We start from the raw sequence: 16,575 nt of genomic DNA, 5'->3' as shown, positions 1-16,575 counted from the left end.
GATAATCGATTGACAAAGCTTCATCACAACTTTGGCTTTTGTTTGAGTTTTGCCATTCTTTACATCAATCCTTTGTTGCTGTAGTTGGTGGAAATTCTCCCTGCCGTCCCATGGGTTTTGACTAAATTTGACAGATTTCCTTTTAGTTAGACCTGTTTTCAAAAGTTTAATGCATCTTTTACAGGACTGACTTTAGTCAGGTGTCAGTGTTGTTGGTCAAGAACAGATACTGGTTGTGTAATTATGAACCTAGTTATCAGCATTCTCTTGACAGCTATTTCTGTCTCTCTCTCTCTCTCTCTCTCTCTCTCTTTCTCTCACCCACACACACACAAACACACACACACAGCAGTATACTCTCAATTTGATGGTTAATGGCAACGGATTTCACTTTATTTCCATTGTGAGGTTGGTGGATTAATTTTCCCAGTACAGTGTACTGCGATATCAGAACTCATAAGATGTGATTTAGTGTTATTAACTTTGACAAGTGTGGAGGATGGACATTTAAATGGGTAGGAGGATACAGGGTAGGCATCCCACCACTTTCCTACTCTGCCCTGATTAAGTTTGGGGCAGGAATGCTGTGATACCTTGTGGCTGGGGTGCATCACTGATTCTTGACCTCTAGTGGATATATTGGCAGCAGCTACGACAACTCTCCTTGCTTCTGTTGGCAGCTGAAAGTTGCTAATTGCCATGTAATAACTGCCATGCAGGTCTTACCCAACAGAGAGAGTTTGGTCTCTCACTGAGTCTCTAGTCTGAAGCAAAGAACACCGTTGCTTGGAATAAATTCTGCCTATACTCTAGGAAGGCAAAGTGACCCATGAATAGTTGACAGAACTGAGACAGTCACACGTAAACAAAAACAGCATTATGATGCAGTTTATATTTGGAATAAACCTTTGCACCTTAGTGGTTTCATAAAATGGTTTGTATTTATATGTCATATTTAATGTAGAAATGTGCCCCACTATGCATCATAAGTAACCAGACGAGAATGAAAGTTAAGATAAAGAAATATATCAATAGAGAGACCAAAAGCCTTGTCGAGGTTGTGAAGGGAGAATATTGAAGTGCAGAGATTTTGGGATAGAATTCCAGAATGAGTATTAGAAAGCCTAAGGCAAGAGCATCAGTATTGATCAAGTAAGGATTTACTAAAAGAGAGAGGAACAGAAAGTTTGGAGGTTGGAGAGGGTGAAGCAATATCAGGATGGAATTGAAACACAAGAATGGGAACCTGGGAACTTGGGGGTACTATAGTCTAGGGATAAATGGATCGGATAGTGTTTGAAGAGTTGAGCCTCCAGATGAAAGTGTAAATGGGGGGCATCAACAACAGGTTAGCTGAGGCTGGTGGCAATTTTGATGAAGCGTATGTGAAGTCAGGAGCTCAAACTGCACGACTAGGCTTATTTATGGCAACTCCCTACCATTTGTGCACCTCAACAGACTTCATGCTTGCAGTTTCTCTTGGCCTTTATTAATGCCTGTCTGTTGTTGGATATTTATAAAACTGAGATAGAGTGCTTTTCCCTCTATGTTTTACAGCACATTAGAGTCAAGAGTTCAGATGAGAGACAGTATCATCTCCATTTCTCATACAACGAATAAAAGGGCCTTATTTAAAGCGATCTAATTTTTTCTCCTTCATTTGGGAAGCTGCTTGATCTTCATTTGGGAACAGTTTAGAATGGTAAGATTGAATTTTACATGTGTATCTGTGATTCCCTGTAAAATTGCATTGTGCAAGAAATGTGTTGATGTGATGATACAAGTTTGTACTGTTGAATTATGTGGATGTCTGAAGCAGCACGACTTGTAGTTGCCCCCAGTGCCTCTGATGAAGCTTGAGTTGTGTTGACAAGTTCAGTATTATTGTAATCAAAATTGGTTAATTTTATGGGATTTAGCAAGTGACAATTGAAGTTTCTGTTCACAGCCACTCCTTCATTTGGTTGAATGAACTGTGATCCACATAACTTCTTTTTCTAAACTTTGCGATTTCAAATTGGCTTTGGATTATTAGGGTTTTAAGAATTCAAATTTAAAAAATTGTAATTCCTGTTGATTTAATTCAGTAAAAGAATTAATCAAGAACTGTTTTGTTCTTCTCCTTGGACGTACTGTGAACAGAAGTATGCCATTGAACATCTTCAGCCCATTTCATCATTCAGTTCATGAACATACAAACAAGTCCTGGGAGTCTATTCCACCATTCAATAAGATCTGGACTGATCTGATTTAAACAATAACTCTACACTCTTGCATACCTACGGTAGTCTTTCATCCCCTTGTTAAGCAATAATCTCTACTTTCCGGTTTAAAAATATTCAAAAAATTGGCTCTTGGCAAGATGGCGGCGATTCTGTAGAACTGCTGTGGACAGCTCTTTCTAACAGCCAAGGCATACTGGTATTTTTGCCATCGCTGGCCAACTTATGTGGTGGAATTATTAGTTTAAAACCTTACAGAACACATATTTGTTAATATTTGGGAGTGGGAAGGATGTCAAAGGGAAAAGGGACAAGTAAACAGCAGCAGGGAGGACACTCCCCTGCAACACCTACGACACCAGAGACTGCAACAGCAGCAGCCTCTCCTGACCCCCACCCCCCCTCCCCCAGACCTGACAGACTCACAGGAATTGGCTAAAGCGCTGGAGATACTTACTTTGAAAGTTGGGGCTGCGATTGAGGAGATCCTTGTGGAGATTCGTGCCCAGGTCCAACCTATTGCATCCATGCTGCAGAAGCATGAGCAGGAGATCCAGGACCTCGGGGAGAGGGTGGAGGAGGTGGAGGGTCGAACTAAGGCCTCGGAAGCTGCAATGGAGTCCTCATCCAATCGAATCCAGGTGCTGGAGCAAGAGGTGCGGGCCTTGTGAGACCATATCGACGACCTCGAAAATCGATGTTGGAGGATAAGTCACCGAATTGTTGGGCTCCCTGAAGGTGAGGAAAGTGAGCAGCCAGTCAGCTTCTTTGAAAACTGGCTGCCGAAGGTTTTGGGCCTTCACATTGAGTCTCGTAGGCTACAGATTGAAAGGGTTTATCAGGTTACAATGCACATGTCAGGGCTGGTGCAGCGCCCCTTGCTCGGTCCTAGTGCACTTTCATTCATATAAGGACAAGCAAAAAGTCATAGAAGCTTCCAGATCTCTGGAAAAGATCCGCAGGCACTTCAGTGCTAGGGGTCAAAAATCATGTTTTTCCAGGATTTCTCTGCAGCTGTAATTTGAAAGAGGAAGTCCTTCGATGAAGTTAAAAAGAGGCTGAGGAACCTGGGCATCCAGTACTCCATGAGATACCCTGCAGTGCTCCATTTCAGCCACGAGGACTCAGTTTATAAATTTGACTCAGCAGATAAAGCTAAAAACTTTGTAGACACTTTAAAATAGACGGATTGGCCTGAAAAATATGGTTAATGTTTGTTCTCTTTTCTATCTTTCCTCATGTTTTCCCTTCCTTTCTTTTAAATTCCTTTCTTTCTCCCTAATAATTTCCTTTTTGGAAAGGGGGGAAAAGACCTTGGAATAAGTTGTTCCTTTTTTTTAATAACTGGATTTTCTGATGGGAAATTTTGTGGATGTTCTTTGTTATCTCTCCTTTTTTTTGTTTCTTCTATTTCTCATTTAGTCACGAGTCGGGGTGACATGAAGCCAGGGATGGGTGGAGTGCTCATCCTGACTTGTTCTTTTTTCTGTTGATTTAAGGATCATTTTTTTTTCTGGCCAAAGGCTGGGGCACAGTCTGAGTTTGAAGGAGCTGTGAAGGAGGGGATGGGTAGGGTGAGTGCCCTCTATGGGCAGGGGCAAGAGTCTTCCATTCAAGATTTTAAAGTTATTTTTGTAGTTGTTTGGTAGTAATGGTTGTGAAAGAGTAGTTTTTGTATATATAGTTCTTCGACTTTATGAGTCTTTATTTACTTATGCTCGGCACTTTGTAAGCAGGGTTCTCCCTCTGAGGGGTTCAAGAGTGTCTGAAAGGGGATGTGGCTAAGTGTCTTATTAAATGGTGCACCTGGAACATTAAGGGAAGTCATTCGCCTGTTAAAAGGAAAAAAGTGCTTTCTAGCCTTAAGAGAGAAAGGGTTGATATCGCTTCGTTGCAGGAAACCCATCTTGATGATGGGGAACACCTGAAATTACAACAGAGGGTTATGACTGGGTATTCTTTTCATCCTTTACTACTAAAAGTAGGGGAATGGCGGTACTTATCCAGAAAAATCTTCTGTTCACATTACTAGAGCAGGTGAAAGATGAACAGGGACGGTTTGTGATACTTAAAGCCCTGATACATGGGGAGGAATATGACATTTTAAAAGTCTACTGTCCTCCGGCGCATCCCCTCAAATTTTTGATTCGTGCTTTCTCTAAGTTGAATGCTTTTGGAACACGACACATTATTGTAGGGGGGGATTTTAATTGTCTTTTGGATCAGACAGTGGACAGGATGCCTTGTGGGCCCCCAACTATTTCTTTGCAGGCCAAGCAGGTGGTTGACTTCTGTGAGGAGTTGGAGATGGTGGATATTTGGAGATGTCTTCACCCTACTGGCAGGGACTTCACCTTTTTTTCAAACCCACAAAAATGTCACATGAGAATTGACCTCTTTCTGGCTCCCTCAGCCCTTCTGGATTCGATTATGGGTTGTAAAATTGGGAATATAGCTATCTCTGATCATGCAGCAGTGTATTTGGAGGTTAAGACCAAGAGTGAGGGGCTAAGTTTGCGGCACTGGCGTTTGGACTCTTCTCCTTAAGGATTCCAAATTTGTGGAATACTTTTTGAAGGAGTTTCAGGAATTCTTGACTATCAACTCAGGCACGGCTAGTAGTCCATCTATGCTATGGGAGACTGCTAAGGCCTTTGCTAGGGGATTAGCTATTTCTTATTTGGCAAGCCGAAAATGACAGAAGGAGGAATAGCAGCGTCTACTTGAGACACGGTTGAAAGCCGCTGCGGCGGCACATATTGTGCGGCCTTCGGTGACTAAGCTACAGCGGATCACGGCCCTCTGGGCTGCCTTGAATTCAGTACTGACACAAAACGCAAAGGAAGAACTTGCTTTTGCTAGACAAAGGCTGTTTGAATATGTGGATAGGCCTGTAAGTATTTAGCATACCTGACTAGGAAAAAGCGTGCTCCCCAATCCATTACTGCAATCAGAGACAGCGCTGGGGTCCTTACGTACGATGCTGAAAAGATTAATGAGGCTTTTCAGAGCTTTTTGCTATGAATTGTATTGGTCTGAAGGTTGCGAGGACAGGAGGGCTAAAATGGCGACCCTTTTTTAAGAATCTGGACCTCCCAGGGGTAACCTTGGAACAGGCCTCTCTTCTAAATGCCCCCTTGACAGTTCAGGAAATACAGGAGGCAGCTAGGCAACTTCAGAGTGGGAAAGCGTCTGGCCCTGATGATCTTCCGGGTGAGTTTTATAAGGAGTTTATAGGGATTCCGTCTGGGCCGATGTTGGAGATGTACAATGCCCTCCACCATCTTTGAGAGAAGCTAATATTTCCCAAATTCTTAAGAAGGGGAGGTTCCTGAGCATTGTGCCTCATACAGGCCCATCTCTCTATTAAATTCAGATTTCAAGATTCTGTCCAAGATCCTGGCGCTGAGATTGGAAAAGGTTTTGCCCCATATTATTAAAGAGGACCAGACAGGTTTTATAAGGGGCTGTAGGTCCTCTAATAATATTAGAAGGTTGCTGAATATGGTCTATGCTTGTCAGCAGTGATCGCTTCAGGGGTTGGTGATTTCCTAAGGTGCAGAGAAAGCATTTGACCGGGTGGAACAGCCATATCTTTTTTATGTCTTAGAACAGTTTGGGTTGGGTGGAGTCTTTGCTAGGTGGGTAGAGGTTTTATTTCACCACCCTTTGGCTACGGTCATCAACGGGGTGAAGTCTAGGAATTTTAGGATTGGTAGGGGTAGTCGGCAAGGCTGCCCCTTCTCACAGCTGTTGTTTACATTGGTGATAGAGCCGCTGGTGGAAGCCATTTGTCAGAACGTCCACATAACCGCTCCGGAAGTGGGATTGAGGGCACACAAGATTGCACTGTATGTGGTTGATGTCCTTCTGTTTTTATCAAACCCGATGACCTCTGTACCCCATTTGATACAATGTATCAATTCATTTGGGGCTATTTCAGGATATAAGATTAACTTTGCAAAATTGGAGGCTGTGCCTTTGGGGAACCCTAAGGATGTACCCCAAGTTGAAGGTGGCCCTAAGTTCCCTTTTATGTGGTCATGGGCAGGGTTCCAATACCTAGGCATTTTTATTACCCCCAAGTTTGGTCTGTTATTTCAGATTAACTTTGCTCACTTGCTCGACAATATTAGACGAGATATCCAGAGATGGAAGGCTCTTCCAGTTTCGTGGCTGGGCCGAATATCTCTCATTAAGATGAATGTTCTTACTCATTTGTTTTATTCCATGCGTGTGCTCCCTATAATGTTTCCCAGGTCCATGCTGCGGAAGCTTATGGGGTGGTTTGGTTCCTTTGTCTGGCATCGTGGGCGGCCCCTCATCAAACTTACTAAATTGCAGTTGCCTCACGGAGGGGGAGGAGTTGATTTCCCAGACATCAGGAGGTATCAGTTGAGTTCCCCGTTGTCCTTTGTCTGTGATTGGGTAGGTAACGATCCAAACTCAATATAGCTGGATATCGAGGCCTCCCAGGCAAAGTGCCCTCTTATTAACCTGTTGTTCATGGATAAGATGAGGACAGTTATGGACCATTGCCGGAACCCCATTGTCATTAGTACAGTCAAGGCATGGAGGGTGATGCGTTAGAGTGAGGGTTGTTTATCCAAGACTTCGCTACTTACACCTATAGTTGGCATGCCAGGGTTCCGACCAGGGATGATGGACTCAGGGTTCAAACTATGGGCAGTGATAGGAGTTTCTAGTTTGGGAGACTTGTTTGAGGGGGAGGTTATGATGTCTTTTGAGCAACTGAGCCACAACTACGGGTTGCCCAGCAGAGATCTTTTCCGTTTTTTTCAGGTTAGGGATTTCATCCAGAAGAAGACTATGTTTCTCACTAAGCCCAATAAGCCTGATACAGAGAGGTTGTTGCTACGTACCACAAGCACCCTTTTGGTTAGTGCCCTCTATCGCCTCCTGGGTGGCAGGGCCTAGCAGGATATTAACTGGTTATGTGAGATCTGGGAGTGGAGATCTCTTCTGAAACATGGGTGAACATATGTGAGAATACTCGAAAGATCTCAATCTGTAACAGGACATGCGCTACGCAGTTAAAAGTTCTGCAGAGGGCTCATCTGGCACTAGACCGTCTGGCGAAGTTTAAAAAAGGGGCATATTCACTGTGTCCCAAATGTAAAATAAGTGTAGGTACTCTTACCCATTGCTTCTGGACATGCCATAAGGCTCTGTGTTTATTGGAGCGCTGTGGCAGGAGAGATAGGGAGGGTATTGAGGACTGAAGTCAAAGTAGACCCGATATCTCTCCTCCTAGGTCTACCGAATTTACCATCTTTCGATGGGCATGGGAAGAAACTGTTTAATATTCTTGCATATTGTGCACAGAAGAATATTCTGATGAATTGGGTGTCTGAGAACCCGCTGGGCTTGCTGGGATGGCAGAAATTAATTATGGAGCACAATCCCTTGGACTTTTTTACAAACATGGTGCACCACACAACAGACAATTTTTATAAGACATGGCAGCCCTACTTGAGTTATTTGGATATAGACTTGTCATTTATCTTAACTAGGGTGTTTGTTTAACCAGGATGATTAGATTTGTCAAGCCCTGGAGGGGGTCCCCGAGTTAATACGGGTATATATACGATGCTCCCGTTCCTTTGTTTGGGAGCTTTGCGCCGAGCATAGCTGGTCTGTATTTTGTAGGTTTTTTTGGGTTTTTTTTGCTTTTCTTTCTTTTTTTGGTGTTGCTTTGCGCAGTGTTAGGGTTTGCTTTGTATTATAGGGTAAGTTAGTAGTTAGTAGATAGTAGTTGTAATTTGTGTTTTTTTTCTTTTTATTATGCTATTTGTTATTGTTTTTTTTCAATTATTTTATATGTAAAGTTAAAAAATTTGCTAATAAATATATTTACAAAAAAAAATCAAAAATTCAGCATTCTCTGTCTTTTGAGGAAGAATTCTAAAGAGTCTCTTCTCTGTCTTAAATAGATGACCCCTTATTTTTAAACTATGGCCCCTTTTTCTAGATTCTCCCACAAGGGGAAACATCCTTTCAGTAACCACACAGTTCAGTCCCCTCAGAATTTTATATGTTTCAATTAAGTCACCTCTGAGGTTAAACTCTCGATACAGACCTACCCTACCTAGCCTTTCCTCATAAGGCAATTCACTTATTTCAGTTATTAGTCTAGTCTGAACTATTTCCATTGTATTAATATCCTTTTGTAAGTATGGTGACTAGTTCTGTACTTAGACATCCACATGTGGTCTCACCAGTACCATGTATGACTGAAGCATAACCTCTCTATTCTTGCATTCAATTCCCCTCACAACAAAACATTACACTGTATTAGCTTTCCTGATTACTTGCTGAACCTACATAGTAACCTTCTTTGATTCATAGATTAGGACCCCAAGATCTGTCTGCATCTCAGAGCTCTTCAATGTCTTGTAATACAGATTACGTGCTTCTTTTGTATTCTTTCTTCCAAAATGTACAGTTTCACACTTTCCAACATTATACTTCAATTGCTAGATCTTTGCCCATTCATATAACCTTACATCTTCTTTACAGCTAACTTTCCTGCAGACCTTTATGTCTTAACAAATTTAGCTAACATATCTTTGGTCCCTTCATTCCAAGTATGTATATAAATTGCACCAATCACCCAGCACAGATCCCTGTGGCACATCACTTTTGACATCCTGCCAATCTGAAAAAGACTAATTTACTCCCACTGTTTGCTTCCTGTTAGACAACTAATCATCTATCTGTACCAATATGTTACCCCCAACATAGCTTTTATCTTCCACAATAGTCTTTGATGTGACACCATATCAAATGCCTCCAATACATCCACTTGTTCCCCTTTATCGTCTTCAAAGAACTCTAACAAATTAGTTAAAACATGATTTTTCTTTAACTAAACTGTTATTTTTGCCTGAATATCTTGAACTTTTCAGGTGTCCAGTTATAACATCTTTAATAATAGCTTCTATCATTTCCTGCTAACAGATGTTATCATAAGAACATAAGAAGTAGGAGCAGGAATAGGTCATCTAGCCCTTTGAGCCCACTCTGCCATTCAATAAGATCCTGGCTGATCTTTTTGTGGCCTCAGTTCCACTTATCCATCTTTATATCTTGGAAGGGAAATGAGATGGTGTTCCTGTGATCTTATGGTCTTGTCTTCCTTGCCAGTAAAGGTTACAGACCTGAATACTGCTATTGAAGTAAGTTTGGTAAATTGAAGCCATGCTCCCTGTAGATTTATGTACACTGCTTTCAGTTTGTTGGGTGAGGAGGGTTGGATATTTAGTTCATTAGCAGAGTTGCTGATCAAGTGCACTACTTTCTGGTGCATGTTGTCAACCTTTTTGAGTGTTGTTGTAGCTGGATCCATTCAAAAAATACTGAATATTGACAGTTGATCCGACAGTATTAGGTTACTGTTTCTGATGGCCTCTGAAATCACTTGGATTTCCAGAATGTTGTTTTCTTTTTAATAAGTAACAGGCCTGCTATCTTTTTATAATGATAATTGACCCCTTTTTGTGTTTAGCTCATATTTTCTACATTTGCTGTTTTGCTTGTTGTTTTTGCTGTCAACAGTTTGAGTGAGATTGATGATAAAAAGTGAAGTTATTAACTCATTAGTCAACAAGTTTGTGGTTGCATTTTTCAGTGAACCAATAAAACCAGAAAACTGATACCTGTGTTGATGACTTTTTAATCACAATTGTGTACCATATCGCATCTATCAAGTTTTTCAGGCTGATGGGGCTGTTGCCCTGATGTCATTGATCTTTCTGTTATTCACTGTTAAATACTGGAAGATAAATGTTTTTGAACAGAATCCAAGCCCATAATTTTAGTGGGACCTTTATTTTAGTTAGCTACATTCTATAAAACCCGCACTCCATTGATCATCAGCTCCCCACTCCATTATGGACTACTTCAATGATTGCTTATGTTCTGGTCAGTCACCTCCTTTCCTGGGACTATTCTTTGCCTGGATTCTGGAAACTTCATTCCAGCATAACTCAGCTTTTCACTTACAGTTAGCTTTCAGTAAGCTAGTATTACCTCTTAATTTGTCCCTGACCTCTAAGCCCCTGCTCTGTTGCCTCAAGTGACTCCTGGAACTCCTTGAGTCCTGATGGCACAAAGATATCCACCTATTCTTAGGACCTTTTCCTGAGTTCCAAGACATAAAATCATTTACCTTCTTAGCAGTCCAGTTGAATAGCAGCACTGCATAAAGTGAGCCAGCTTCTGTCTATCTCTTTCTGACATACAAGCTTTCCATGTTCCCCTCCTCCAGCTGCCTACTCCTTTTGAATTAATTCTTCAGTGATGCATGAAATGCTTTGAATGACCAAACAAAACCTTGCAACAAGCCACACCCTTGATCCTAAACAGGTTTGAATATAGTTACCTACCAACCATTGGAACACTCGGTTCTCGAAATGTTACAATTCACAGATTGCTAGCTCCTATTCAGATTGAATTGGTAGATCAATATAGAAATTAATCACATTAAAACACAGTGTGAAATCCCTCCCTCTGCTACTAAGGAAAATATAGCGAAGGATTTGGTGCATGCATTTTAAACATTTCTATGAGAATAGCACCAAACAAGTCTACTTTCAGATCCATAGAGATGCTTATTTTTCAAGAATTATCCAATTTAAAAAGTCTGTGGTCGAATAATTTAATAAAATCAGTTTTAGTCATTTTAACATGGCATGTTTATTTCAGGAACTCAAATTCAAGAGATTGTACTTCCAGTATTCAAGCTTTCTCAATGTGAGAATGGGTTGTAAATGGAGGTGAAAAATGAGAGCTACTGTTCTACAGCCTGTGCTATCATATATGCAAATATGCATACTGGGATAGAGTTGAGAGACCTGAACAATATATGCTAAAGTAGGAGGAAAGACTAAACCTTGCTGTCTTGGAAGTATCCTCAGCATCTCTTGACAGGGCAGGGTCACCAACTGAGGTCCTGGAGCATGCCAAATTTATTAGTGTGGCTTATTCATCGGAAGAATGATGGTTATATTCCCAAAGACGTTTTGGAAGGAGACCTGGACATAGTGCAAGTTTGTGATCTACTGGACATCCCTATCTCTTATACTAGGACATTTGGAAGTGAGATACAAAGATGGCTGATGTAAACTCAGATGACTGGGAGACAGTCATAGATAGCTGTGCCCTGTAGAGGCTAACTTTTTGGAGGGCCATTGAAAGAGATGAGGAAAAAAGGAAAGCTCAGCTAGGTGAGGAGAGGGCCCAGTGAATTCTGCTCTTTCTCAGTCTGCTGTCTGTACCTGCAGTACGTGCAGCAGAGACTACATGGCTGATTGGGGCATCTGAAATACATCAGACAAAACGTAGCATAGTTTGCAATGTGGTGGTCAACTGTGTTGCCTTGCAAGATGAAAGGCACCCAATACTGGAAATGCATAGACTTTCTCCAGTGATCTGACAGATCTTTTTAGTTGTGAGAGTCTGGAAGATATGCTAGATTAACACACTCATCTGGGTTCAGGTCCTGCTAGGACTGCGATGCAAGTCTCCTTTCTCTATACATCATGTTCTAGGGCTATAGTTACACAGTCAAATAGAATCATATAGAACAGAGGAGGGGCAATGACTCTCTTCTGACAAAAACAAACTACTTTAAATCTATACTAGTCCTACTTTCCAGAATTTGGTCCATAGCCTTATATGTTATGACATTTTAAGTAGGTAAACACAAGGACTGCAGATGCTGGAAACCAGGGTCTAGATTAGAGTGGTGCTGGAAAAGCACCGCAGGTCAGACAGCATCCAAGGAGCAGTAAAATCAACGTTTTGGGCAAAAGCTCTTCATCAGGAATAGAAGGGCTTTTGCCCGAAACGTCGATTTCCCTGCTCCTCGGATGCTGCCTGACCTGCTGTGCTTTTCCAGCACCACTCTAATCATGACATTTTAAGTGTTCATCCAATTACTTTTTAAAGAATGTGAGTTTTCCCACCTTACCTACCCTTCCAGGCATTTTCAACCAAAAAAAGTGTTTATTCCAGGAGGTCAGTCAAGGATAACCAATAACTGTGTCAGAGCCCTTCAATCCCATCCATACTAAGTATTGGAAGTAATAAAAATTAGAAATGTCAGACACATACACCTTTCACGCAATTGTATGAAATTATAAAAGCTTAAATAGAGTTAGCAGGAACCTATTTTTCCTCAGCATTGGTAGTAGAGACATATTTTCTCACTGCACATTAAACTACCTGGAATTCACAAATGCTAATATCTATGGGTTGACAGCCTACAGCTGCAAAATGGGATTAGGCTGGATGACTTTTTTCCAGCCAGCACAGACCACACTGGGCAAAAATGGCCTCTAGTACCGTAATTATTTTGTGGGTTGATCTACTCTCTAACTTAGGATGGATTCAGCATGTGGAAAGTCTACAACATGGACAAAAAATATTTTCAAATAGTAAAAGTGAAAAATGTTTGTGGTTTGTACGTAGCTGCTGTCTTTTATCATGGTACCACAGCAGCTGCGTTTAATTTAATTTCAAATAAAACCCGTGTGTGTATCAGTAATATTCACGCATGGAAATTTGATGCAGAAAAGAAATGCAATGCATTTGCAAGTTGGTATCTCTGAGGATACTTTTAGCCATCTCAGCTTATCCTTCCATATATGAATTTCATCATAACCAGAAACTGAACTTGAACTAGTACTATAAAGCCTATATCTACAAGGGGACTAGGGGGTCCTAGTTCAGAATTCTCTTAAGGGTAACACACAGATTCTATTGGCATTCAGGAAGGCAAATGCAATGTTAGCGTTCATTGGGGGCTCGAATACAAGAGCAGAAATGTACTGCTGAGACTGTATAAGGCTGTGGTCAGATCTCCGAGGAGAAAGTGAGGACTGCAGATCCTGGAGATCAGAGCTGAAAATGTGTTGCTGGAAAAGCGCAGCAGGTCAGGCAGCATCCAAGGAACAGGAGAATCGACGTTTTGGGCATGAGCCCTTCTTCAGGAATGAGGAAAGTGTGTCCAGCAGGCTAAGATATTGGAACATTGTGAGCAGTTTCAGGCCCCCTATCGAACAAAGGATGTGCTGGCATTAGAGGGGCTACCAAGATCTTTTCTTGGGGATGAAAGGCTTGTCATATGAGGAGTAGTTGAGGACTCTGGATCTGTACTCAGTAGAGTTTAGAAAAATGAGGGGGGAATCTGATTGAAACTTACACTCTATCCAGGCCTGTCAGTATTCAGTATGTGGAGAAGATGTTTCCATCAGTAGGACAGAATAGGACCTGAGGGTACAACTTAAGAGTGCACGGACAACCCTTTAGAACTGAGATGAGGAGGAATTTATTCAGCCACAGGGTAATTAATCTTTGAAACTCATTGCCGCCCGAACCTGTGTTGGCCGCGTCATTGAGGGTATTTAAGACAGAGATAGATAGGTCCATGAATGGTGAGGGGATCAAGGATTACATGGAGTTGAGAAACATATTAGCCATGATCGAATGACAGAACAGACTTGATGGGCCAAATGGCCTAATTCTGTTTCTCTATCTTATGGCCTTAGGTCTTATGGCCTAAAATGAAGATAAGGAGGAGCAAGCAAGATGCTGAAATTACCAGGTAATCTCTTTGATTTACATGTCAGCAATTCTTGGCATCTAATTTCTAACCTTTGGTGGGAGAATGGGAAACTGCATATTAATGAGGTGAGATAAAGGTATTAGTGTAATGTTGATGCATAATAATGCATGTAAATAGGCCTTTTGCCACTCACTAGTGAGAATCTCTTCCTGCCGTTCATCACTTGATCGGAAATGGAATGTCTGGTCTTGAATTTGTGAAGTTCCCCACTGGACATCTCAGCCAAGCCAATTTTCCCAACATTTTTGCCATCGTCCAAGTCCTTCAGGGGTTGGGAAGATTCTGCACACAGTCTCAGCATACTAAAACACGTGTACTATACAGCTAAACAGGCTGATAAATATTCAAACAAATGCTCAGACTTGGTGCAATTATTGGCAGACTCCTTAAATACCTTTACCATAATTATCAGTCTGTCTTTTAATTTGGTATAAATAAACAGAAGTATGCTCATAAAGATATCCAAATCTCTGAAAGCTTAGGCAGCCCTGGTGGAAACTTCTGATGGACTCCATAAAATCTGAGAGCTCCCCACTTGGAAAACCGGTGTTGAACAGAGTAGACAAACAACCAGGTAGATTAAGCAGAGGAAGCTAGAAACTAATTCATGACTCTTCTGAGGAAAGGACACTTGACCTGAAATGTTAACTTGGATTTCTCTCCACAGATGCTGCCAAACTTGCTAACCTTTTCCAGCAATTTCTGTTTTTGTTCATCATTCTTGTTTTGCCTTGATATTATAATCTTTGCAAATCCTTCTCACATTATTTTACTGCATTACCTATATTCCTTAGAATAGGTCTGCTATTCTTACCTGCCTTCTTTGTTCTTGATGAGGAGCAAAGTAGAATAGTTCAGGAAAATCCTTGGATGAGTGCCAAGCCATTGCTGAGTTCAGCTGACCTTGGAGGAGAAAGTGAGGACTGCAGATGCTGGAGATCAGAGCTGAAAATGTGTTGCTGGAAAAGCGCAGCAGGTCAGGCAACATCCAAGGAACAGGAGAATTGACGTTTCAAGGAAGAAGGGCTTATGCCCGAAACGTCGATTCTCCTGTTCCTTGAATGCTGCCTGACCTGCTGCACTTTTCCAGCAACATATTTTCAGCTGACCTTGGTCATGATTGACGAATGGTGTTACAGTTGAATCCTGATTTCTATCCGATGTTACTGGCTCGATAATTTACGTGGGTTAATGTTAAATGTTGAGAGGAAGAGGATGAACTGTGTGTTATTGTCTGCCATTCGGGCAGCCCGGTGATTCAGTGGTTAGCACTGCTGCCTTGCGGCAGAAGGGATCTGTGTTTGATTCCACTCTTGGGCAGCTATCTGTATGGAGTTTGCACGTTTTCCAAGTGTCTCCGTGGGGTTTTCTCCAGGTGCTCTGATTTCCTCCTGCAGTCCAAAGATGTGCAGATTAGGTGGATTGACTGTGCTAAAATTGCCCGTAGTGTCCAGGAATGTGCAGGCTAGGTGGGTTAGCTATGGGAAATGCAGGGTTACAAGGATGGGGTGGGTTTTGGTGCAGTGCTCTTCAGAGGTTTGGTGCAGACTTGATGGGCTGAATGGGCTGCTTCCACACTGTAGGAGTTTTATGATTATATTCAATATTTTGCCAACATTAATAACTGAAAAATGATTAATCAGAAGCTTGAAGATGAGAGCTCCACACGTATCTGATCATTTGGAGAACATTGAGGGTTTCATTTCAGCTTTCTCTTCAACCTTTTAAATCTCTTTCAGACAATATCAGAACTGCATCATTTCACTGTCTCACCCTCCACCCAATCAAAATAAGGTGAATCCAACTGAATTGGCTTCCCAGATTGCAAAATATTAGTTGTCTTAACATATCCATTTTAGAAAGCAAATTAATATTCTGAGACATTCAAAGTGCTGCAGAGATTCTTGTCTGAATGGCCTGAGGCTCTTTTATTATGAAACTTGCATCATTGTATAACCATGAAATCCAAACCTTACCAAAATGTTTTACAAATATTCAATTGATGTGTTAGGTCTGAGCCACAGCATTTACAGTAAAATGAGAAATGGTAAAGATATAATTTTCAACATATTATTTAAGGAACGGAATTTTTTTTACAGTAGAGGTGCTTCAACAATGCCTAAACTGATTATCAAAACCCAATGCATAGTTCAGAAAGTTTTGAGCACTTGATGAAGAGGGTGGGAGGAAGATAAGGCAAATGGGTGAGCCATTGAGGAACTTGCATTTCTTCCATTTTCAGCTATAAGTTGTAATGCAACATTGGCAAGAGTCTGAAAGTAGATTACTTTGCCAAGGCTGGTATGTGAAAAAAGGAAGACTTGCACAATATTTGGTACAAATCCTTGGTGAAAGTAATTAAAACACCTGTTTTCTAAAAATGCAAAAATCATTGAGTTAATTAATTGGATAGGGTAAGAATTAGAAATTAATGAGAATGAAATAATTTGCTTTTAGAATTTAAAATCAGTGAAAGAGGTGCATTAATTTTTTTGTGTTAAGAATGACCCTAGATGCATTTCTGTATTGTTTTACAAGCATTGTGTGTGATGCGGTGGCCATTTTGACTCCTCTTCAATTCTTCGCCACTCCTCCACCAATCTGTCATGTTAGGTTGGAGTGAATCATTGGTAATCTTGGAGACATGATCGGTTGTTACACCTTGCTCAAAAATACTAATCTCATACTTCTCCTAAATTATAT

At 41.2% G+C, this 16,575-nt stretch overlaps 1 protein-coding gene across 9 annotated transcripts in view; it reads left to right on the top strand.

Moving 5' to 3' along the window:
• The window catches only part of LOC140457050 (spectrin beta chain, non-erythrocytic 1-like), a 300,358-nt gene that overhangs the window by 3,372 nt on the left and 280,411 nt on the right, over positions 1-16,575 (top strand). For 2 of the 9 annotated variants that reach the window (XM_072550998.1, XM_072550993.1), the window contains exon 2: positions 1,558-1,702. The exons of 6 other annotated variants lie outside the window; for them this stretch is intronic. The gene's annotated coding sequence lies outside the window, so the exon portion shown is untranslated. Of the gene's footprint in view, positions 1-1,557; positions 1,703-13,795; positions 13,852-16,575 lie in introns of all 9 variants that reach the window. One more of the 9 variants, XM_072551000.1, reaches the window with a different exon arrangement.

This window comes from Chiloscyllium punctatum, chromosome 31 (assembly GCF_047496795.1).
Source record: "Chiloscyllium punctatum isolate Juve2018m chromosome 31, sChiPun1.3, whole genome shotgun sequence".
Taxonomy (NCBI): Eukaryota; Metazoa; Chordata; class Chondrichthyes; order Orectolobiformes; family Hemiscylliidae; genus Chiloscyllium; species Chiloscyllium punctatum.
The sequence above is the reverse complement of the archived record's forward strand: the minus strand, read 5'-3'. Positions and strand labels throughout refer to the sequence as shown.